Consider the following 24510-nt stretch of genomic DNA (forward strand, 5'->3'; position numbering starts at 1 on the left):
TAGACCGCGCGAACCGCGGCCAGGCTCCCCAGACCGCGCGGCTACCCCGCGCGGCACTTCTCTATTCTTTTGATGTCAGCGCACGTTGTGTTTATTGTCCATGTTGAATCTTTTGCTTCTGTCCTCATGCACTCTGCATTTTCGAAAGAAATTTGTAACCATGTCTTATCTGCAGATACTTGTACGAGTATCATTTGTTTGGGTGTAATGTCCAAACTTTGTGCGAAAGATACTAGATCATCTGCGAAAGCAAAGCATTTCAATTTAGGCCAGCCACATTATAACCTAGTTTCATTCATACCATCCTTGGACAGTCTTCCTCTAATACAAATATAACTTGTGAGAGATCATCTCCTTGTCTCACTCCAGTTTTGATTACAAATGGTTCCCATAGCTCTCCTAAGAATTTCAACATGTGTTCATTAATAATAGTATAAATTTGTCTCGTCATCCACCCCAAACTCTTGACACTTTTGTATGTAGGTCTCTGTCCATGGGGTCTTATACCTTCTTAATATCAACAAATGTCATGATCACCTAATTTCATATTATTATTAATACATACTATGCATGATCTAAAGATTACTATATTCGTTACTATTATTATTATATACTGTTCATATACTAAGCATACTGAAATGATAACTTACTAAGAATGGTCAAATGTAAGAGGTTGACCTCGAGGTTGTAATCTTGCCGTAGAAGCAAATTCATAAATAAATAAAATAGATATAAACAAAGTGATCGCAATCAGTCGTCATCTTTTCATACTGCATACAAAAAAATGCTGCACTTTAATTAATTATGGCTGATTTCATGGGGCGCCATTCAGATTGCAGAAGAAAGTTTCTGTGACTTATTATTTTTAACAATTGACCCATCCCGGCTTCACATGAATAGTTCTTAGTATATTCAGCCGGATGAAATGTCTGGCGTTGCGGTAATAAATAATACACACAAATTTTCCTTGTGAATCAGTGTATCTGTTCGTGAAAACCGTATCAAAATCTCTACAGTAATTCCTGAGATTAACCTCCACACACAGAAGAGAAACGCTGTGGGGACTTTAATTCATCATAGTTCAGTCAATGTGCACGAAATATTTATAAATAATATTCGCAAACTTACCTCGTGAGTCAGTCTATCTGTCAGTGAAAACCGTAAGCAGTTCCTGTGAGTAGTCTTGACATACATTCAGACAATAAAGATTTTGTCGTCAAACAGTCGTGTTAAAGGCTACAACCAACAACGCTATCGCCATGAAACTGGAGCAACTATTTTTTTGTTTGATAAAACAGCTGACTTTAAATACTCAGGTATGCTGATGTCCTCCCGGAAACGAAAATCGAAACTGAGTTCGAACCGGTGTTGGCTGAAGGACAGTTTAGGCAGCAGACCTGGAGAAACCAGTTCGGTATTTTCCACTCCAGTCGCGATATATGGATGCCGTAAAAGGAGGAGGAGACCCACGAAACGAAGAATGTGGCATTGGCGACCTTTCATCGGCAGCAAGGTCGTACGCGGATTCACTGTGGAGCCGACAGGTGGCATTGCTGTTGGACGTTACTTTACATTTGCTCTTTTCGACACAGCGCATTGGTATACCAACAATCTGGCGAATAGCCCAATCACGAGTCTGTGCCAATAACAACTAAAATAGTCATTATTACTGTATAATAATATCTGCTTCATATATGTAAAGCAGAGTGAATGTATGTTATGGATTTCCTCCTAAACCCGTTGATCGATTTCAGCCAAATCTGGCACAAAAGCAGAAGGCTTCATGAGTATCAGCGTTGTTGGGTTTATAACCTCCTAGCGCCAATAGGAGCGGAGATAGGGGTAAAAACGTTTTCCCTGCCCCTGATGTATAGGCTGCCTTGCAAGGCAGGCATGCATTGTGGGAACATCAGCCTCAAAATCAGTCATTTCTGCACGACATCCTACATATCAGAGGCAAGTAAGAGACGCATCGATCACGGTAGGGATGCTTTGGGGAGCCATGTAGCAGCACATTCACTTGCCCAAACCATCCATCTGTGTCAACTGTGTTGAAGGAGTGGAACGCCCTACCATAACAAGTCCTTACCAACCTTGTGGGCAACAGGACAGCACATTACAGACTGTCATTTCAATTCTTCTCACTGTGTACTTGTTTCAGTTACCTTCTGTACTTAATTGTAGCAGATCTTTCTACGTGTGGTCCAAGCTTCAACGACCTATGCTATTTAAGAGTGGCGTATCATGTGAAAGTTACTTTCGTTCTTAGGCTTTGCACGCCAGGGTATATTTTGGCTAAACCGGTTCGGCACTTAGCTCGTTCTGAATGGGCCATATTACTTGCTGCATATTCAGATGTATTATACCTGTATCAGTGTAACAAAGGTTTTTACAGATGGTTATTTACAGGACAGATACCAGAGAAATAACCAGCTACCGAACGAGTTTGGCCACGCCGCCTGTTCTGTTCACTGCTGCCTTGTCGCTCTGCATCGGTGCCGATACCACAGGTAATTGCACTCGATGCTTGCGGCCGATATTCTTTAATTGTTGTAATTCGCTTTCGTTGTTTCTCCGTGCAGCGTTTCTAATTTAGGCGACAGAATGTTCGAAACTATATTCGATAGAGTACAGGAAACTAATGTGGTTATTATGATTTTTTCAAAGAGAACACAATAATGACAGCCAACAGAGTAACGTGTAAACTTAAAACAGTACTGGTCGCAAACTTGGGCCCTCTGTGGTCGGTAGAATCTGCTGGCTGACTTGGTGCCGCTACGGAATGCTCACGCTCGCCAACAACCTCAGCTACGTAACAATACTGTGCGCCGTGACAATACCAGGTGTAGAAGTATGAAACCGGAATTTACCTGTAGATGATGCTAGCCGTCAGTGTACGGCACGTGAGACCGCACCTGAAGCGCCACCTGCATCGTGTTACGGTTGACGACGAATGTCAACACACAGTAACCCATGTTACATACGTCGGTATCTGTTTCAAACCCGTAAACTTGTCGAGTTTTGTGCCTGCGAACTATCATCTGCGGCAGCTTTGGTTTTCTGTTATCATTTGAAGAAAACTGCTGCAGAATCATATCGAAAACTTGTCGAAGCTTTCGGCGAAAATGCTCTTGGGAAAACACAGTGTTTCGAGTTGTTCAAAAAATTCAGAAGTGGTGATTTTGACGTGAAAAACGACGAGCGGGGTAAACCACCGAAAAAGTTCGAGCACAACGAATTGGAAACCTTATTGGATGAAAATGGTACTCAAACTCAACAGGAACTCGCGGAACAATTGAATGTGACCCAGAAAGCCGTTTCTCTTCGGTTGAAAGCTATGGGAAAGGTGCGTAAAGTGGGAAAATAGGTTCCGCATGAACTAAATGAAAGACTGTAAGCAAATCGAAAGGCCAATTGTGAAATGCTGCTCGCCAGATACAAAAGAAAGTTGTTTCTCCATCGAGCAGTGACAGGTGATGAAAAATGGATATATTTTGAGAATTCTAAGCGTCGTAAATCATGGTGAATCCAGGGAAACCGCCGATATCCACTTCAAGACCAAATCGTTCTGGAAAGGAGACAATGCTCTGTGTTCGGAGGGATTAGAAGGGTGTCATCTATTATGAGCTGCTAAAACCTGGTGAAATCGTTGACAGCCGGCCTAGGTGACCGAGAGGTTCTAGGCGCTTCAGTCCGGAACAGCGCGACTGCTATGGTCGCAGGCTCGAATCCCTGCTCGGGCAAGGATGTGTGTGATGTCGTTAGGTTAGTTAGGTTTAAGTAGTTCTAAGTTCTAGGGCACTGATGACCTCAGACGTTAAGTCCCATAGTGCTCAGAGTCATTTGAACCATTTGAACCAAACCGTTGACACTGGTCGCTACCAACAGCAAATGATCGATTTAAATCGAGCATTGCGAGAAAAACGACCGGAATATGGAAAAAGACAACACAAAGTCTTACTGCTCCATGATAACGCCATTTACACATAGCAAAACGGGTCAGGGAAACGATAGAGGCGTTCAGTTGGGAAATTCTGGGGCATGCGTCTTATTCTCCGTCCGATTATCACCTATTTGCATCACTGGCACTTGCTCTCTTGTTCAGCGAGAGCAACGCTTCAATTCGTATGAAAATGTACGAAAATGGCCCTCTGACTGGTTCACTTCAAAAGAAGAACGGTTTTACTTTTTTTTGGGACGGCATTAAGGGGAGATTTGCTATCTTTTGGTTCAAAAAATCGATTTTTAAAAAATTCCATTTTTGGATTCATAAAAGTGTTTAGAATCCACCCCTGAAACGGTTTTACTGGATACGGAACAGAAATGTTTGTTATTCGCGGTTGAACAAAAAAATGCCTGAAACCGGCCTTTTCCACGCACCAGTTTTTTTCTTTCGGAGGGCGAGTTATTGTACCGGTCCTTGGGAGGAAACGCATAAAATTCAAATGAAAGTTTGAACGCGTGCGTTTGGAAGTTAGCCCCCCAAGCATTTGCATTCTGGTGCGAAAACTGTCGATATTGCGACTTTCCTGGCAGTGAGTAGCTTCAACGAAGGGTATTCAGCAATTCTGAAGACCATGACAACGATGGACGTCACCCTGGGACTCTTTTCGACGCAGTTCGCCAAGCATTCGGACGACCATCGGATTCAAGCGGCCGAAAACCGCTGACCGTTCGAGCGGCTCTGGAGCAGTGCAGGATTGCCCAGATCGAGCAGAACGCCCTCTACGAGGAAGAGGAAGGACTAGTTTATGGAACCGGAATAGCAGATTGAACGTAAGTTGCATAATATTACATTTATATGTAGTCAAATCTTCAAAAGCGTTTTTCTCGAAATGACTTTTTTTTTTTATCGCGCGGTATGGTTCAAATGGCTCTGAGCACTATGGGACTCAACTGCTGAGGTCATTAGTCCCCTAGAACTTAGAACTAGTTAAACCTAACTAACCTAAGGACATCACACACATCCATGCCCGAGGCAGGATTCGAACCTGCGACTGTCGCGGTCTCGCGGTTCCAGACTGCAGTCGCGCGGTATGGTAGCTTCAAATCTACTGAACCGATTGGCATGATTCTTTGTCTCCGACGAAGCTAACTAAATTGTCTAGGAGTTGTACCACTTTTATTCCGATCCATCAACTGTAAATGTTTTCATTTGGCCGACGAATCGATGGAATAAACCGTATTTTTTCAAATGGCTGCCATTTTGTTTCCTATGGTCCAAATAATTTAAGCGAGGTACAACTCCTAAGAATCTTATATACTTCGCTAACGTCATCTCAGTTTTGATTTCAGACGAGCCGGCTGACCTGTGACATATCGCGCGTGGAGGTCTACAAAGAAATTTTGTTTCGTTCCGACGGTACTTCCGCCTTTGCTCTTCTACATTTCCGGTCGAAAAAACTCCAGTTCGTAGAGGAAATATCAATAAACATTTTAACCAAATTTGACATTGATATCTATGACACATCCCGAGAAAAAAATTCTCAAAGAATATGCTTTTTTTCGGGCCAAAGATGGTAAACCTCCCCTTAATAGCCTGCTGGAGAGGTGGGAGAAATGTATAAATAGCAATGGAGATTATTATGAATAAAATATTGTTTATCAGTTTCAAACAACAGCCTTGTAATTATTGCAACCAAATTCCGTTGTCGTACTTCTACACCTGCTAAACAACTGTTGTGTATATCGTGTGGATCAGTGTGCGGTGTGTGTGCAATGATTGCCATAAGAAATAAGCGACGAGGTGCTTCTAGCGACTCGCTGTAGACTTTTATGACTCTTCTGTGACGCATTAATAAATTATACGTTCGTTTCTTGTATAAGCTGTGAAGTGCGTGCTCTGGATGCAGGTGGCTGGGCTTGGCACGGCCGCCAACGTGTTGCATACCGGCCGCAAGCTTCCGCTCAGTGCGAACAATTGCTACAGCAGCCATATTATGCAGGCGGGTAATAATGAACCGACAACATCGCTCCCTTCCATACCCAACCACTTTGTCATTTTGATTTAGGCTTAGGAAAATGTATCTCCTGAAGTTTCCTGACACAGCCATCGGCTGAGAGGCTACATGGGCTATTAGGACTGACTTAAGTGTGGAAACTATTTTACCCAATAATACACTACTGGCCATTAAAATTGCTATACCAAGAAGAAATGCAGATGATAAACGGGTATTCATTGGACAATTATATTATAATAGAACTTACATGTGATTACATTTTCACGCAATTTGGGTGCATAGATCCTGAGAAATTAGTAAACAACCTCAGGCCGTAATAACGGCATTGATACGCTTGGGTATTAAGTCAAACAGAGCTTGGGTGGCGTGTACAGGTACAGCTGCCCATGCACCTTCAACACGACACCACAGTCCATCAAGAGTAGTGACTGGCGTATTGTGACGAGTCAGTTGCTCGGCCACCTTTGACCAGACGTTTTCAGTTGGTGAGAGATCTGGAGAATGTGCTGGCCAGGGCAGCAGTCAAACATTTTTTGTATCCAGAAAGGCCCGTACAGGACCTGCAGCATACGGTCGTGCATTATCCTGCTGATATGTAGGGTTTCGCAGGGATCGAATGAAGGGTAGAGCCACGGGTCGTAACACATCTGAAATGTAACGTCCACTGTTCAAAGTGCCATCAATGCGAACAAGAGGTGACCGAGACGTGTAACCAATGGCACCCCATACCATCACGCCGGTGATACGCCAGCATGGCGAGACGAATACACGCTTCCAATATGCGTTCACCGCGATGGCGCCAAACACGAATGCGACCATCATGATGCTGTAAACAGAACCTGGATTCGTGCACCCAGGTTCGTCGTTGAGTACACCATCGCAGGCGCTTCTGTCTGTGATGCAGCGTCAAGGGTGACCGCAGCGATGGTCTCCGAACTGATAGTGCATGCTGCTGCAAATGTCGTCGAACTGTTCGTGCAGATGGTTGTTGTCTTGCAAACGTCCCCATCTGTTGACTCAGGGATCGAAACGTGGCTGCACGATCCGTTACAGCCATGCGGATAAGATGCCTGTCATATCGACTGCTAGTGATACGAGGCCGTTTGGGATCCAGCACGGCGTTCCGTATTACCCTCCTGAAACCACCGATTCTGCTAACAGTTACTGGATCTCGACCAACGCGAGCAGCAATGTCGCGATACGATAAACCGCAATCGCGATAGGCTACAATCCGAGCTTTATCAAAGTCGGAAACGTGATGGTACGCATTTCTCCTCCTTACACGAGGCATCACAACAACGTTTCACCAGGCAACGCCGGTCAACTGCTGTCTGTGTATGAGGAATCGGTTGGAAACTTTCCTGATGTCAACATGTTGTAGATGTCGCCACCGGCGCCAACCTTGTGCGAATGCTCTGAAAAGCTAATCATTTGCATATCAAAGCATCTTCTTCCTGTCGATTAAATTTCGTGTCTGTAGCACGTCATCTTCGTTGTGTAGCAATGTTATATTACAACGTCCCTTCGCTCTCCTTGCGCCAGTATTCCGTCTCTAGCTACCCAAACTTAGACGAACTTGTTTCCCTTTTCAGTTCGAAGGGTGCCACTAGCTATTGGCTTTCAAGACTGGGTCATTAGGAGACGTGCCAGACAAACTACAACGGCCAGAATACTTGCAGCTGAGACAGCTGTGCAACTCTCGGTCTCGTGGTCGTTAGCAGCATACGAAAGCTTTTACTGTCGAGCTGTCCCGCAATCGGCGGTGTTGTTATGCGGCCTGAAGTGGCGTGGGCCGGACGCAGCTGTGACTGCCGGAGCGCCAGTAATTGGACGCTTGGACTGCACTAATGGGGCGTGGGAGCGGCGCAAGTGGGCGCATTGAGACTCGGGGGCGGCCTACGGCTGTGGCTGGACAGGCCGGCGCGACGTCACGGCCGCGCACACTCATACGTCTCGCGGAGCGGCGTGGGCTGGCGCCAGAGAAAGTGCACTCGCCGGCTGCGGCATACGCTCGCCGCACCGCAGACCACCGCTCCGTGACTGACGCGCTAATCCGCTCTCCACCGTAGTCAGACTTTTGCACCACAACCTGCCATCATGAATATACATGGTGTAAACGTCAACTCTTATTACGTATCACAGTGGTGTTGAGGAACTCGGGACGAACAATTTGATGTACGACAATTGTTGTCTATCAAGTCGAGGAACTACCTCAAACTGTCTCCTAAAACCAGCTTAGCTACAACGCACGCGCGTAGCCCGAGATTTTCAATATTCTCTCGCTCTCATCGACCTATTAGCCCCAGAGAAGAAAATGAATAGGAAACTTCGTTTGATATTTAATGTACACTCATGCTCATATGTGAGACCTGAGTTTCTCCTGCGTATACAACTTTCAAATAACTTCCGGGAATTCAGCCAGGTAACACTTTCAGCGACCGCCGATATTTCGGCTGGAGAACACCCCGCCATTTTCAAGGCAAACTGCAACGGACAGGCGGCGTACATGCAAATTTAAAACATCGGTTCTCGGACTGAAGCAGGAAAGATAACACACACACACACACTAGTGCCACCAAAGATGACCAAAGTCAGAGCTATCGATTATTAGTTCAATTGAACAGGCAGTTTGTAAACTACCTCCTGACGCTGCAGAGGAGGTTAGGAGGGAGGCATGCCGTGTTTTGACTAGGGCTCGTCCACCCAAGAGTAATGTAACAGCAGCAGAGAGGGCTGCTTTACGCTCTCTCAAAGCTGATCCTGATATTGTTATTTTACCTGCGGGCAAGGGCAATGCCACCGTTGTTTTAAATAAACATGATTATTACGGTATATTAATAATTTTTACTTATGGACCGTCTGACAGCAACTGAATAAAACACAATTTTAGTGCCATACGCGTTTCGCCTTTATTTCAGTGGCAGTGTTGGTTAGGAGGAAGGATGATGGATCATTGGGACATGCAGTCTACAGGAAATGTACTCACACCGACTTGTACTAGCAGGCTAATAGTTGTCACTATCCGGCTCAGCGTGAAGGGGTACTTCGTACCTTGGTATACAGCGTTCAGTGCATAGTGTTGTGGAATGGGGAAAAAAACCGCAAATTGGCGTTCATAAGAAGAAGAAGAACAACACCAAAAATGCAACAGGAGCGTAATATGTAGCAAATTGTCCACGCAACCTGCCACTGATGATGCCTTGCAGAAAATAAAGGCGAAACGCGTATGGCACTAAAATTGTGTTTTATTCAGTTGCTGTCAGACGGTCCATAAGTAAAAATTATTAATATACCGTAATATTACACGCAACTGAGGAAGACAGAACTATAAAAGTTGAAGATGTCAATACAGCTATGTCAAACATGATTGTGTACAAAAGATGCAACGTTTACTATGTGATGCAGCGTATCGCAGAATCGATGCTGACCCCACAAAAACGTGTTGAGAGAAAGACCAACAGCCTCCTGAAGAAAAGTGGTTTGTCGCAGGACACTATCAAGAGTCGTAACACCTATAGTGCTGCTCCCCCTAGGTTATATGGCCTTCCGAAGGTTCACAAGGAAGGGGTTCCTTTCCATCCTATAGTGACTAACATTGGCGCTCCGACATATCGAGTAGCCAAGCATCTTGCTTCTGTGTTGAGTCCACAAGTAGGACGGTGTGAACATCATATCAGGAACTCAGCTGTTTTTGTACGTCGTTTGGGGGAACTGCGGTTGAATGACTCTGATATTTTAGTGAGTTTCGATGTGATCTCTCTCTTCACTCGTGTTCCTCTGTCTGATTCGTTGCGTTTAATTGAGGCCAGGTTTGGTGCTGAATTAACTAATCTCTTGCGGCATGTGTTGATTTCCACTTACTTTTTATTGAATGACCAGTATTACGAGCAGACGGATGGAGTTGCTATGGGTAGTCCGTTGTCTCCTGTGATCGCAAATTTGTTTATGGAAGACTTCGAAGAGCGTGCATTGGAGTTGGCGCCTTTGAAATCCACCTGTTTCTTTAGATACGTTGACGATTCGTTGTTTGGCCTCATGGTAGGGAGAATTTGAATGTCGTTTTAGAACATCTGAACTCGATCCACCCGAACATTCGTTTTACGATGGAGGTGGAAGAGGATGGTTGGCTTCCCTTTCTTGACGTGTTGGTTAGGAGGAAGGATGATGGATCATTGGGACATGCAGTCTACAGGAAATGTACTCACAACGACTTGTACTAGCAGGCTAATAGTTGTCACCATCCGGCTTAGCGTGAAGGGGTACTTCGTACCTTGGTACACAGGGCACATGTCGTTTCTGACGTTGAGACTTTGCCAGCTGAGCTATCCCATCTTGAAGTTACATTTCGTCAAAATGGTTATAGTGATAGACAGATTGAACGTGCGTTGCGCTATCGACCAACTGTACATCGGGCGATTGATGATAATTCTGAGTCAACACTTAAGTCTACTGCCTTTTTGCCTTACGTAGGAAACACGTCCAACATGATCGGTCGTATTTTACGGAAATACGATGTGAAATGTGTTTAGCGACCTCCATCAAAAATTAGAGCACTTTGAGTTCCGTTAAGGATGATCTTGGACTGCGTAAGGCGGGTGTATATCGTATTCCTTGTAGCTGCGGCATGGCATATATTGGTCAAACTATCAGGACCAAGGAGGACCGATGAACTGAGCATAAACGGCACACACGATTACAGCAGCCAAATAGATCTGCTATTGCCGAACATTGCTTGGATACTGGTCACCCCATGTTATATAGTAACACCGAGATATTGGCATGCACGTCCAGCTATTGGGACAGTGTTATTAAGGAGGCAGTTGGGATTAAATTAGCGAGCAACCTCGTTAACAGGGACGGAGGTTTCTGTTTAAACTCTGTTTGGAATCCGGCTCTCTCCCTTGTCAAAAAACAGAGGAACGGAGTCAATGCTACCTCACCTGCGAATTCATAGTCTATCGATAGCTCTGACTTTAGTCATCTTTGGTGGCACTAGTGTTCAGTGTGTGTGTTATCTTTCCTGCTTCAGTCCGAGAACCGAGGTTTTAAATTTGCATGTACGCTGCCTGTCCGTTGCAGTTTGCCTTGAAAATGGCGGGGTGTTCTCCCGCCGAAATATCGGCGGTCGCTGAAAGTGTTACCTGGCTGAATTCCCGGAAGTTATTTGAATCTCATGCTCATAAATTAAGGATAATTGCAGAATGTGGTGCCACAGAATGTGGCACTACACAAAACTGGCTATAATAACATAGGCACATAGGAACACACACGATACAGAACTGTAAGTCCACGGTATTGGTGATAAGTTGAGACAAACCGTCCCGAAACACGTGTGCTATTAAACGCCGCTGTTTCCTGTGCATGTACCCCGACATCAATATGGGATATGATCACCATACACACGTACACAGGCCGCACAGTGGGCTGGCATACTCTGGATCAGGTGGTCGAGCAGCTGCTGGATTATAGCCTCCCATTCTTGCACTAGTGCCTGTCGAAGCTCCTGAAGTGTGGTAGGGGTTTGAAGACGTGCAGTGAGACGCCGACCGAGAGCATCCCAGACGTGCTCGATGGGGTTTAGGTGTGGAGAACAGGCAGGCCACTCCATTCGCCTGATATCTTCTGTTTCAAGGTACTCCTTCACGATGGCAGCTCGGGGGGGGGGGGGGGGGCGTGCGTTATCATCCATCAGGAGGACGGTGGGACCCACTGCACCCCTGAAAAAGCGGACATACTGGTGCAAAATGACGTCCCGATACACCTGACCCGTTATAGTTCCTCTGTCAAAGACATGCAGGGGTGTACGTGCACCAATCATAATCCCACCCCACACCATCAAACCACGACCTCCATACATGTCCCTTTCAAGGACATTAAGGGGTTGGCATCTGGTTCCTGGTTCACGGCAGATGAAAACTCTGCGAGAATCACTGTTCAGTCTATACCTGGACTCGTCCGTGAAATAACCTGGGACAACTGTTCCAATGACCATGTACTGTGTTGTTGACACCAGGCTTTACCGGCTCTCCTGTGAGCAGGGGTCAGTGGAATGCACCTTGCAGGTCTCCGGGCGAATAAACCATGTCTGTTCAGTCGTCTGTAGACTGTGTGTCTGGAGACAAATGTTCCAGTGGCTGGGGTAAGGTCCAGAGCAAGGCTACCTGCAGTACTCCGTGGCCATCTGCGGGCACTGATAATGAGATATCGGTCTTCTTGTGATGTTGTACAATGTGGACGTCCCGTACTGTAGTGCCTGGACACGTTTCCTGTCTACTGGAATCGTTGCCATCTCACTTTGTGGGACATGGAGGGCCCGTGCAACGATCTGCTGTGTTTGACCAGCCCCCAGTCGCCCTCGTATTCTACCTCTCATAACGTCATCAATATTTCTTTGAGCCATTTTCAACACACAGTCACCATTAGCACGTCTGAAAACGTCTGTACACTTACTCACTACACCGTACTCTGGCATGCACCAACACACTTCTGCGTATGTGGACTGCTGTCAGCGTCACCGTGCGACGACCGCAGGTCAAATGCACCGCATGGTCATACCCCGAGGTGATTTAAACCCTCAACCGCCCATCAGAGCGTTGTTTCACCATGTATCAGCATTATCCTTAATATATGAGTATGAGTGTAGTTCGATTTTGTACCGGGGGACGTTTACTCTAGATGGCACAGTTTTCAAGTTATTCAAGAAAAACGCACAAAAGTGACTTTCAAACATACCCCCATCCCCATACATACCCTCCACCGTAAACTATAACTATCTCTCACAATCCGGCAACAGAGTTCGTCAACTGTTTCTAAGAATTTGTGTGTTTAACTGTTTTTCCAAGAGTGTATCGTGTAAATGTTGTTCATAAGTGACAGTTAACAATTGATGTCATTGAGCAATAGTCTTCCATTAGTACTGAGTAATCCTTTAAGAACATACAAGAATCCACCTAGCTACGAGACCTTGTAAGTAATGTCTACGTATTGCGCCTTAGTTAGGCATACGTATGTATAGCTTAGTGTAAAAGTATTAAATCTGCCTTCACTCGAGGTAATCAGAAAAGTTTCACTGTTGGTCTCCTTGGCGGAGTCTAGTATCATCTTGGTTACGATGATGAGCGGATTATCTAGAATTATATCTGAAATTAGGAGTATTTCTTAAGTTCGCACGCCGCATAGAATCATCCTTGTGCAATGATGAATATTTAGATGGACTATGGATAATTATAGTCGTCTAATAAAATAGTGCTTTATATAAAAACAAAAAATGGAAAAAAAACTGAGCTGGGTGACGCAGTGGTTAACACAGTGGAATCGCAATCGGCAGGACGACGGTTCAAACCCCCGTCTGGCCATTCTGATTAAGGTTTTCTGTGATTTCACTAAATCGCTTCAGGCAAATGTCGGAATGGTTCCTTTGAAAGGGCGCGGCCGGCTTCCTTCCCGCTCCATTTCTAATCCGCCCTAATCCGATGGTACCGATGACCTCGGTGTTTGGTCCTTTTCCCACAGATCAACCAACCAAAAACAACTGTTCTCCAAATTAGAACAGGACCGTGTGGTGAAAGTTCTTTACTAGCATCCAGACACCATGCATCCCTACAACTTACGAATTATACCACGAAAAAGTTCATGCGTTCCATTAGATGAAAATTGACACGACGTACTTTTGATAATTGTCGCTCTATATATCGAAACTATTGACAAATAAAAGCGCTAGCACTGACAATATAATCTGAGTTAATAACTCGTAACTTTCCGAATGAGACAATATTTTGCCAGTAGCAGCTCAACAATCTCTCTGCAAGATTTAATGTCTCCCCTAATACGTCTACTTTTCTCCAAGTCCAATCGTCGGCCACCGAACATTCATCTTTGTCCTTCCTTCTCCTCCTTCACGCTTGGAGTAAACAGCAGATCCACGTAGTCTGATGCTGTAGTAGTCATAATTTCCTCACTCGCTATATGGTTGCGGCACACTGTGTTCAAACAGACTTTATTATCTTAGGTTCATTACCCTCGCGAGTAGTGACTCATCTAGCACACAAACAAAAATAGTCACAGTTTTTCACAACAGCCGTGATACATTACAACTGGTCAGGATTTTTAGTATGTTGTTCAAGCCATTCTTTCCTACAACTGTACGAAAGATTTGCAACTACATGAACTATTTCCCTTGTCAATCTTTCCTGGTCTTTATTTTCCGTGCTATTACAGTATTACGCCATCGCTTGGTCGTGCGCTTACAAATTATAAAACTGACGCTTATAAAAAATTTACCTCACAGTTTTGTGAATGTTAAAGGCATAAAATGAATAATTTAATAGTTTTGTTTTGTCTGGACTTCTTACATTGAAACTTCTGCGTTTGTAAGGGTTAAATTTAGATTGAATGCGAAACGTATTAGGTTTTGCATAGCTTTTACGAAATTCTTTTCTCTTTCGTTACCTTTAAGGGAAAGCTTAAGTTAATAATGGTAACAAAATGGCCGCATAAGCCGACGGCGATGTACCCCAGTCCGTATTTAAAAAAAAAATCAAATGTGTAAATTTTTATACAGTGGTAGCATGGAGTGTCACGAACAACATACTGAAAATCCTATTGACGGGTAAGTGCGGGGGTGTGGGTGCAATTTCCTTAATAACCTGAAAGCAACAGCCTCTAGCTAAGCCGTATTGCAGTACAAAATTAAACTGCATTAAATTTCCTACGAAAAATGTTCAGTTCATTTTTTTTCTAGGACTAGTAGCTTGCGCAAAGATAGTGAGAGATCACTGAAATTTTCGAGCGACGCGCATGCTCTGTACCTTATGTGGTTTTTGTAGGTCAATTTGAAACAGTTTCCCGACTTTACGGACCAGATCAAAACGTTATCAAATTTTTCGTTCAACCTGTCTCTACAACACTGTGTTTCGTTGTAAACAGTTATCGTTTAGGCCTTTTATTGTTTATTGTCCTGTAGTAGGACAAACAATGTTCTGCTGCATTTTGTTAGTGCAGTTTGCCTACTTCAGGGACAAGTATACATTCAGGGGCAAATGGATTGCTCTCTTTTGATTGACAGGTCTTTAACCTATTTTTCTGCTAAATGGATTATGACCTTCCTTTTGACAGTTTATGACTGCCTGGAGCTAATCCTTCCTCTTGATTGACAGGTCCTCAACCTATTATTTCTCCAACTTACTGTTCTCCCAACCTATTGTTCCCCCACTGCTCCCCCTTCTTCTCTTCCCCCTCCACCTCCTCCTACGCCATTCCTCAGGGAACGCCCCTCGTCAATACAAGCACACTTTTAATATCAATTTTATTGAATTATTAATTAAATTGATCAATTAATTAAATCCACCCTCTGGGAAACCCCCCAGCCCTCCCCATGCCCTCCCCCTCCCCTAGCAATTGGTGGGAAAGAGACTCAGTTGATGGATCATTTGGAGGGAAATCGATTGCAGTGTATGGAACATTGTTTAAACACTTTAAACAAATTGTCGAATATTGTTTATTTAAATAATTTGTGGGATTCAAGGCGGTGTATGGAATATGGTTTATTTATCTGATTAAAGAATTTGTCAGGAAATCGATTGCAGTGTATGGAATATTGTTTAAATAATTTAGACAATGTGTGGAATATTGTTTATTTAAACAATTTACGTTATACAAGGGGTGTTTGGAATATAGTTTATTTATTTAGCTAAAGAGTTTGTCAGGAAATTGACTGCAGTGTATGGAATAATACTTATTTAAACAATTTACAGGATACAACATGATGTATGGGATATAGTTTATTTAAAGAATTTGTCAGGCAATCAATCGCAGTATGGAATATTTAAACAACTGTGGCGCTTTGTTATTCCGATCGCGTTTGGAAACGCTGAGTAGGCTTAGTTTATATTTGCTGCTGGAGTCAAGGATGTTAAGGATATATTATTTATTTTCCTCACTTTTCGAAGCACATTGGTGTCTATGAACAGTCAGAAGAACTACATATCTAAAAGTTCATGACAATTTCGAAACCCATCGCCACTTTCTGGAGACTGACAAATTACGAAAATTTCATCGACAAACTACACTCCTGGAAATGGAAAAAAGAACACATTGACACCGGTGTGTCAGACCCACCATACTTGCTCCGGACACTGCGAGAGGGCTGTACAAGCAATGATCACACGCACGGCACAGCGGACACACCAGGAACCGCGGTGTTGGCCGTCGAATGGCGCTAGCTGCGCAGCATTTGTGCACCGCCGCCGTCAGTGTCAGCCAGTTTGCCGTGGCATACGGAGCTCCATCGCCGTCTTTAACACTGGTAGCATGCCGCGACAGCGTGGACGTGAACCGTATGTGCAGTTGACGGACTTTGAGCGAGGGCGTATAGTGGGCATGCGGGAGGCCGGGTGGACGTACCGCCGAATTGCTCAACACGTGGGGCGTGAGGTCTCCACAGTACATCGATGTTGTCGCCAGTGGTCGGCGGAAGGTGCACGTGCCCGTCGACCTGGGACCGGACCGCAGCGACGCACGGATGCACGCCAAGACCGTAGGATCCTGCGCAGTGCCGTAGGGGACCGCACCGCCACTTCCCAGCAAATTAGGGACACTGTTGCTCCTGGGGTATCGTCGAGGACCATTCGCAACCGTCTCCATGAAGCTGGGCTACGGTCCCGCACACCGTTAGGCCGTCTTCCGCTCACGCCCCAACATCGTGCAGCCCGCCTCCAGTGGTGTCGCGACAGGCGTGAATGGAGGGACGAATGGAGACGTGTCGTCTTCAGCGATGAGAGTCGCTTCTGCCTTGGTGCCAATGATGGTCGTATGCGTGTTTGGCGCCGTGCAGGTGAGCGCCACAATCAGGACTGCATACGACCGAGGCACACAGGGCCAACACCCGGCATCATGGTGTGGGGAGCGATCTCCTACACTGGCCGTACACCACTGGTGATCGTCGAGGGGACACTGAATAGTGCACAGTACATCCAAACCGTCATCGAACCCATCGTTCTACCATTCCTAGACCGGCAAGGGAACTTGCTGTTCCAACAGGACAATGCACGTCCGCATGTATCCCGTGCCACCCAACGTGCTCTAGAAGGTGTACGTCAACTACCCTGGCCAGCAAGATCTCCGGATCTGTCCCCCATTGAGCATGTTTGGGACTGGATGAAGCGTCGTCTCACGCGGTCTGCACGTCCAGCACGAACGCTGGTCCAACTGAGGCGCCAGGTGGAAATGGCATGGCAAGCCGTTCCACAGGACTACATCCAGCATCTCTACGATCGTCTCCATGGGAGAATAGCAGCCTGCATTGCTGCGAAAGGTGGATATACACTGTACTAGTGCCGACATTGTGCATGCTCTGTTGCCTGTGTCTATGTGCCTGTGGTTCTGTCAGTGTGATCATGTGATGTATCTGACCCCAGCAATGTGTCAATAAAGTTTCCCCTTCCTGGGACAATGAATTCACGGTGTTCTTATTTCAATTTCCAGGAGTGTATTTTGTACAGATCGAGAAACATACATACATACTGCACAGACAGTTAAGCCCTGCAAAAGGGGTCTACAGATCATGAATGGGATGAAGTGCTGTATGCTAGCCGCCGTCTGGGATCTCCGATGTGTGTGTATCGTCAGGGCACCGCAGCTAAGGTCAAAACCACCCAATGTTCTGATTACAGATTACGTTACTAAATACCACCGACCACGGGCCACATATCGGCGTCCTTTGATCTCGTGGCCACCAAACAAAGCTTGAAGCTTCGGCATTCTGTTGATCGGGCAATTCCAGTCTCGCTTCCTCTCTCTTTCTTTTTCTAGAGGCCTCTCCCTGATTGTCTGTGTGGACCAACATCCCGAAACATGCAGATGGAGGTTTGCAGCTCTCTTCAGAATACTATATTCCTGCTGCCTAACACTGGAGACAAAGGGAAAGCTGATGCAATTTTGATATCAAAAATTGAGTGAAATAATCCATTTGCACTACCCTTCCAAATTTGTTGTTTAACGACAGCAGTCAAATAGATCGCTTTAAACACGCATCTCCACCTTACGATGATCCTTCTTCATAATAAGACACATTTTCAACGTTTGTGTATCAGACACAATCATTAAGCAAATCAAGTAATGAAATTTCGACCACAAATAGATCGTAGCTCTAAATATATCTGAGGTCTTGTACGCACCAATGTTTGAGAGCACAGGGGCTCTCCTCCACCAAAAGGTTCCACTGAACATATCTGACAGAAAAATAAATCCTACCGCTCACACACGCTAGCGATTGCGAGGCGCGCGCCATTCACCATCTACATCATACCCCCGTCCGCACCAACCGGGAGATAGATCCGAACGGATGCGTGCACGCACTACAGCTATCGGAAACAATGAATTGGTAAGTCGGGAATTTGACTTCGTGATTGGGTTTTTAAAAGTGCTGTGGAATTCCTAAACTGATTGTCTCCTCTACATATGAAAAGAGGAAGGCGTACTGCATGATAGGGTAGAAACAACATCAAATATCACTGCAAGACAGAGTCCACTGCAATGTAATGAGAAGCACTAAACACGACACACTTAAACCACGATCCAGTCCGCAGCAGTAGATGTCATGAATAAAATAGACAGCTGAAAACACTCATACATCCCGCGGGCTCCGGTCCCGAGGTGCACACGCAGAGCGCGTGCCCTCCCCCATGTACACTGCCATCGCCGCGTAAAGAGATCAGTGAAATTACCGCCGCGTATGCAGTCGTAGTCTTGGACGCGTATGCATGCGAGTGCACCACTCCCTGGCATGGAGGGCATCTGGGGGTGATTGGAGTAGCAGGCATTCGGATGATATCAATAGCTCCAGTGCAAATGCCCATCATTTTGTATCTTCTCTCACGTAACACACACACACGTCTGGCTTCTGTCGCGCTCACCCAGCACACTGGTCACTTCAGCAGCGCTCGCTGCTACGAGAAACATCAGACAGGTAAGCGCATTCTTTGTACACGTCAAAGGCTGAGCTAATCCAATACTTCCGCTTGCCAACTCCTTGTGACCGCCCTTGCCGGCAGCCACGGTGTAAGACGTCCAGGTTTAAGGAATTTGTTGCTATCGCACTCGAGCAGATGTAATTTCGATGGATTGCTCCCGCGCTGCCTGCTATATGTAAGCTATAAGAGAATCTCAGGCCAGAGAGAAGTGTTGTCAGCAGTAGGAACTGTGTAGCAGTTGTAGTAAGTAGTTGCGAGCAGTCGTGTGTATGGAGTTGGCTGGGCCAGTCGTGGGGAGCGATGGCGGTGCCTGGGCGATGTAGTATAAGGTAAAAGCAGCCTCGCGCTTATGTACTATTGTTATATCAAGTCCCATGTAAATGTTTTAAAAAATCTCTTAACAATAATCTTTCTCATAAAAAGTAACTTTTGACAATCATTCATCTCAATTTAAAGAATTTACTAATTTCTCCAATCCATGGTCATCCCGATTATTGTAAAGAAAAATCAGTTGTTTCCTTTAATACATGACAAATCTATCGGCCAGCATTGCACTGGGCTGTGCCAGAAAATTTTCTTATAGTAGCAGATATATATTGCGTTATCCGGCGACCTTACTGAGGTAAGAATTTTCAATTTACTCAGTATGATCTTTCAGGGCCATGACGCAGCACTGCTGACGTCCAAAATTTACCGGTTTAAATTCACAGTCAATTATTGAAAGGCTATCTGTGAGTCACACTTTTTTATTAGGAGATTAGTCACATTTTATTGTTCCAAGAATACGGAGTTTTTCTGTGGGAGGTTACGCTAAATGTCAATGTTATTATTATATTCTTTTAATATTGGGAGGTTACACTAATGCTGTACATATTTTCACTGTTGGGTAGTTACGCCAAATGTGAATATTATTTATATTATTATATTGTGGAGAGGTTACACTTGGCGATAACCGGTCAGTATCGTATTTTTGTAAATTTCTGAGGAGTAGTCAGTTATATATCTGCTCTTATATACTTAATGTTAAATGTAGTTTGCATCTGGCGCAACGCATTTACTAATTTGTACTCTTTCCTTCACAGATCATCGGCAATTTATTGCTCTTTGTTGTTACTGTATTTGTTCAATTTTGCTTTGTCTTTGTTTGATTTTGTGCCTACTTTGACTTGTGAAAATGCCGCGAAAAACTGCTAACAGTACATCGCGATGCGGAGTGAGTGAGAAAGAGGACTACAATAATTTGACAGATAATAGTAACGACTCTCAGTTTCATATTGATATTCCCCCAATTATGGATAATCAGTGCGTACCGACCACTAGTAATGATTTTAATCCTAATGATGAGCAAACAAATTCAATTTTGACCACAGTAAATTTAACAATTGACGCAGCACGTTCCGTCAGTTTGACACATCTGATTTGCAAAATTTACACAGTGATCAGATAACTGTTTCCAACGAATATGAACAATATACAGAAAACACATCAGATTTATTTGATTACGATGTAGTGACCAACAGTGCACATGCGATTAGCAAACCTTTTCGTGAATCAGACAATGACCAAATTGTTACACAAAACGTGACACATGCAGATACTCCATCACACAGTACAGAGAATAGAGTCGGTAGTTTTGACATGGATCAACTTATGGCATTATTGATACAATTCAATGAAAAACAAGACAACAATTATAAACAACTTAATGAAAATCTCAAACAGTTGAATAAAAAACACGACAACCTCAATGAATCGAACAAACAACTTAATGAAACTCTCAAACAGTCGAATGAAAAACAAGACAACAATTTCAAACAACTTAGTGAACAGATTACAGCCGTTGCCGTGCAATGTCATGATACTAAAGAACAATTACGTGAGGAAATTAAGGCTTGTGCTAAGAACAGTAGTGAAGAAATGAGGTCTGTGGCAAGAATTAAGTAATACACATGCAACCACAACCAAATTACTTAGAGATGAAATTAGTGCAGTCGCTAAACAATGTTCTGCAAACGCAACACAGTTACGTGACGGGTTTAAATTAATGTCAGCAGACCTTACACACATACTGGATGCGAAAGTCGACAATAAATTTGAACAACAACACAGTCAAATTGACGAACGTTTTAATCACCACCTACAGAACAGTGAAACGCGTTACCGCAAATTTATACAGGAACAGAACAAAGTAAAGAAACAAGTCATGGAAACAATTACTGTACAGAGACAGGAAGATAAGCTTAAGTTATTTACGAAAGCAAAAACATACGAAGTCAACAACATTGCTACAGTATGAGACGAAATCAATACTATCAAACAGTTGAACACTGAATTGTATGGTGAAATAGCCGATCTAAAAACAAAAACAGATACTAATATTCAGACTTTGGAAAATAAATATACAGTAGACTTTCAGACAGTCACCAACAGACTTGAACAATTAGAATTAATACAGGATCCCGATGCCATTAAAGCAGACGTTAAGAAATTAAACAAAGCCACACGTAAAAAGCAGAAACAAATTAATGCTTGTGACACTGAAAACGACGATCAGGTAAAAGCACTGACTGAAAAATTTGATGAAGTCGCCAGTCGTATTGACGTTATCGAAAATAACAATGATACCAAATCAGACGATACGTCACCAGTTTTGTTTAATCAAACATCCGAATTCCAAAACATACAGCAGACAATCAGTGAGATAGGTTCGTCCAATAATATATTACGTAGAAAATTATCTTTATAGCAAGAAGTGACAGAGATGAAAAATGTCTCAGCCTCTAACACGACACAGCATACGCCACTTTCCGAACATTTCTCACACTAACACAGCCAGTATAATTTAGGTAATTTACAGAGAGTACGTGACTTAGATTCCGAACAGTCACAGACAAACAGACTATCATACAAACCTGAACCTGTTCAGACATTCAGAGACGAAAATTTTGATTACAAGCACTTTCTGTCCGTTAGGAAATTTAAGGTATTTAAAAATGACAGAAACAGATTTACCCCTTGGATTGGATACAACAATTTAGCTTTGCGTTTCCACCAACTTTTCCCGTAATACACAAACTTGAATTTATTTGCAGTTTATTGGAAGGCGAACCGGCAACTCGTATGAGACCGATCGCGAGACAATGCTACTCGGTAGAAGAATTTCAGAATGCTTTTCTGTCAGCGTATTGGTCGAAGACGACACAGCGCGGAATCAAGGATCAATTAATTAGCTTACCGAATTATGAGAACTCAAATTTTCCCACTGTCACGCAATTGTTTGAACACATGGTCCAACAAAACCAATACTTAAGTGAGCCATACAGTGAATCTGCACTTATCCAATTATGTATTTCTAAATTACCACGATCATTAAGAGTATCACTTTTAACAGGACAGCAGAAAGAAAATATTTCGGCATTTAGAGATCTGTTACAGCTTTTGGAAGTTCAGCAATCAGACTATTCTTTCATAAACAAAAATTTTTCACATCGTAACCAAGGTCAACGAGCTTACGGCAATTACGATCAGCCACACTATTTTAATAGCAAAGGTGATAGACGGTCCAGGAATGACACCCACCAGAACTTTAATAACAGACAAAATTTTAATTGTCAGCATCCTCATAATTATCAGCAACAGCAAAGACTGTTTGACAACAATAGAGGCTTTTCCCCACAGCAGCAACAAAACCAGTCTGTCAGCATACCTAACCAACAATATAATGTGCAAGGTCAACCAAGCTTTAATGTTTCGCCGCCTACACGTATAGCGTCGGCTCCATCAAATAGTAAAGCACCGCAACGAGGAAATCAGTACGTAGAGAAAATACATCATTTTAATTCCTATCGCAACGCGCCGTATAGCAATGACTATCATCACAGACGTAAAAGTAATGAGCACAATTTTCAGCTTTAACAGTCGGTCTTACCAGCAGCAGAATCAACCACAACAACAGATTATCATGAGTGAACCAGACAGTAGGTATCATCCCGAACCTAATACATCAGGACGAAGTAACAGAACAGTACAAATAGTCGAAATACCACAGCATCTTCCTGCAAATAACAGCACGTCAGATAGAATTTGACTAGATACAGTACAGGTTGCATCCTCCAGCAACGTAAGGAACACTTCAGATACACAGAATCTTGTTCACGAAAATGTTATTACTTTTGACGACAACCGAGACACACTTTTGCGTGAAAAACCAGTTTTTCAAAAAGCCATTTCCCACCCTGTAATTGAAGTAAAGATTGGAGCATCCACATTTTCAGCAGTAATCGATTCTGGATCACCTATGTCAGTTATAAATGAAGAATCTTTCAACGAATGTAACAAAGAGAATACCTGTCTTACGTTACCATTAGGCAAAACTAAAGTAAAAGGAGCAGTATCTGGTAAAGGAGTAGACGTAAAATTACAGACACACTTATCGTTTTGTATTGCAGGTCATGCGTTCCACTCAAATTTTTGGATTGTTCCCTTATTGACAACAAACGTTATTTTAGGTACGAATTTTTTGATACAACATGACGCAATTTTTGACTTTCAAAATTCCAATTTAATGTTAAAGAGTGAAAATATACAACTGGCATTAGAATTTCAGCACGCTTTATCTGCAGAAGAACAGGCAATTAATCGGACAGAGGTCATTTCTGCATCACGTAACATAGACCGTCATTCCACATTGTTGGAGGAGATTAGTGTTTAACGTCCCGTCGACAACGAGGTCATTAGAGATGGAGCGCAAGCTCGGGTGAGGGAAGGATGGGGAAGGAAATCGGCCGTGCCCTTTCAAAGGAACCATCCCGGCATTTGCCTGAAGCGATTTAGGGAAATCACGGAAAACCTAAATCAGGATGGCCGGAGACGGGATTGAACCGTCGTCCTCCCGAATGCGAGTCCAGTGTGCTAACCACTGCGCCACCTCGCTCGGTCATTCCACATTGTTCACAGATAGGTATGTTCACAACTACAACACACTACAAGAAGCCAACTATGACGTTATACAAACGATTTCTGATAATATTAAACAGAGAACTGCAAATGCAGACGACGAACGTACTCAACTATGCAATATTCTTTTACAGCAAGCTCCAGTTTTTGACAACATCCCTGGTACTATGTCCGGTTTCATGTATGAATTTCAAGTTAAACAGCACGATACATTTAAAGCCAAACATTATCCCATTCCATATATTCACAGAGAACAAGTTAAGAAAGAATTGCAAGCTATGCTTGACGAAGAAATGTATTGAACCGACAGTTAGTCCTTACATAAACCCGCTGCATATTGTTAAGGAAAAGGATGGTTCACTTCGCCTCGTACTTGATTCGCGTCATGTCAACGACATTATTATTAATGAAACAGATCGCCCACAGACACTACAAGAACTTTTACAGAAATTTCATGGTACTGCTATTTATTCCACATTAGATTTAAAATCGAGATTTTGGCAAATTCAGCTCCATCCGAAGTGCAGAAAGTACACAGCATTTCTCTATTTTGGTGATTGTTATTAATTTTGCAAATTACCGTTCGGTTTAACAATTTCTTGAGCAGCATTTATTCGGGTTTAAAT

This window comes from Schistocerca nitens, chromosome 2, assembly GCF_023898315.1.
Source record: "Schistocerca nitens isolate TAMUIC-IGC-003100 chromosome 2, iqSchNite1.1, whole genome shotgun sequence".
Classification (NCBI taxonomy): Eukaryota; Metazoa; Arthropoda; class Insecta; order Orthoptera; family Acrididae; genus Schistocerca; species Schistocerca nitens.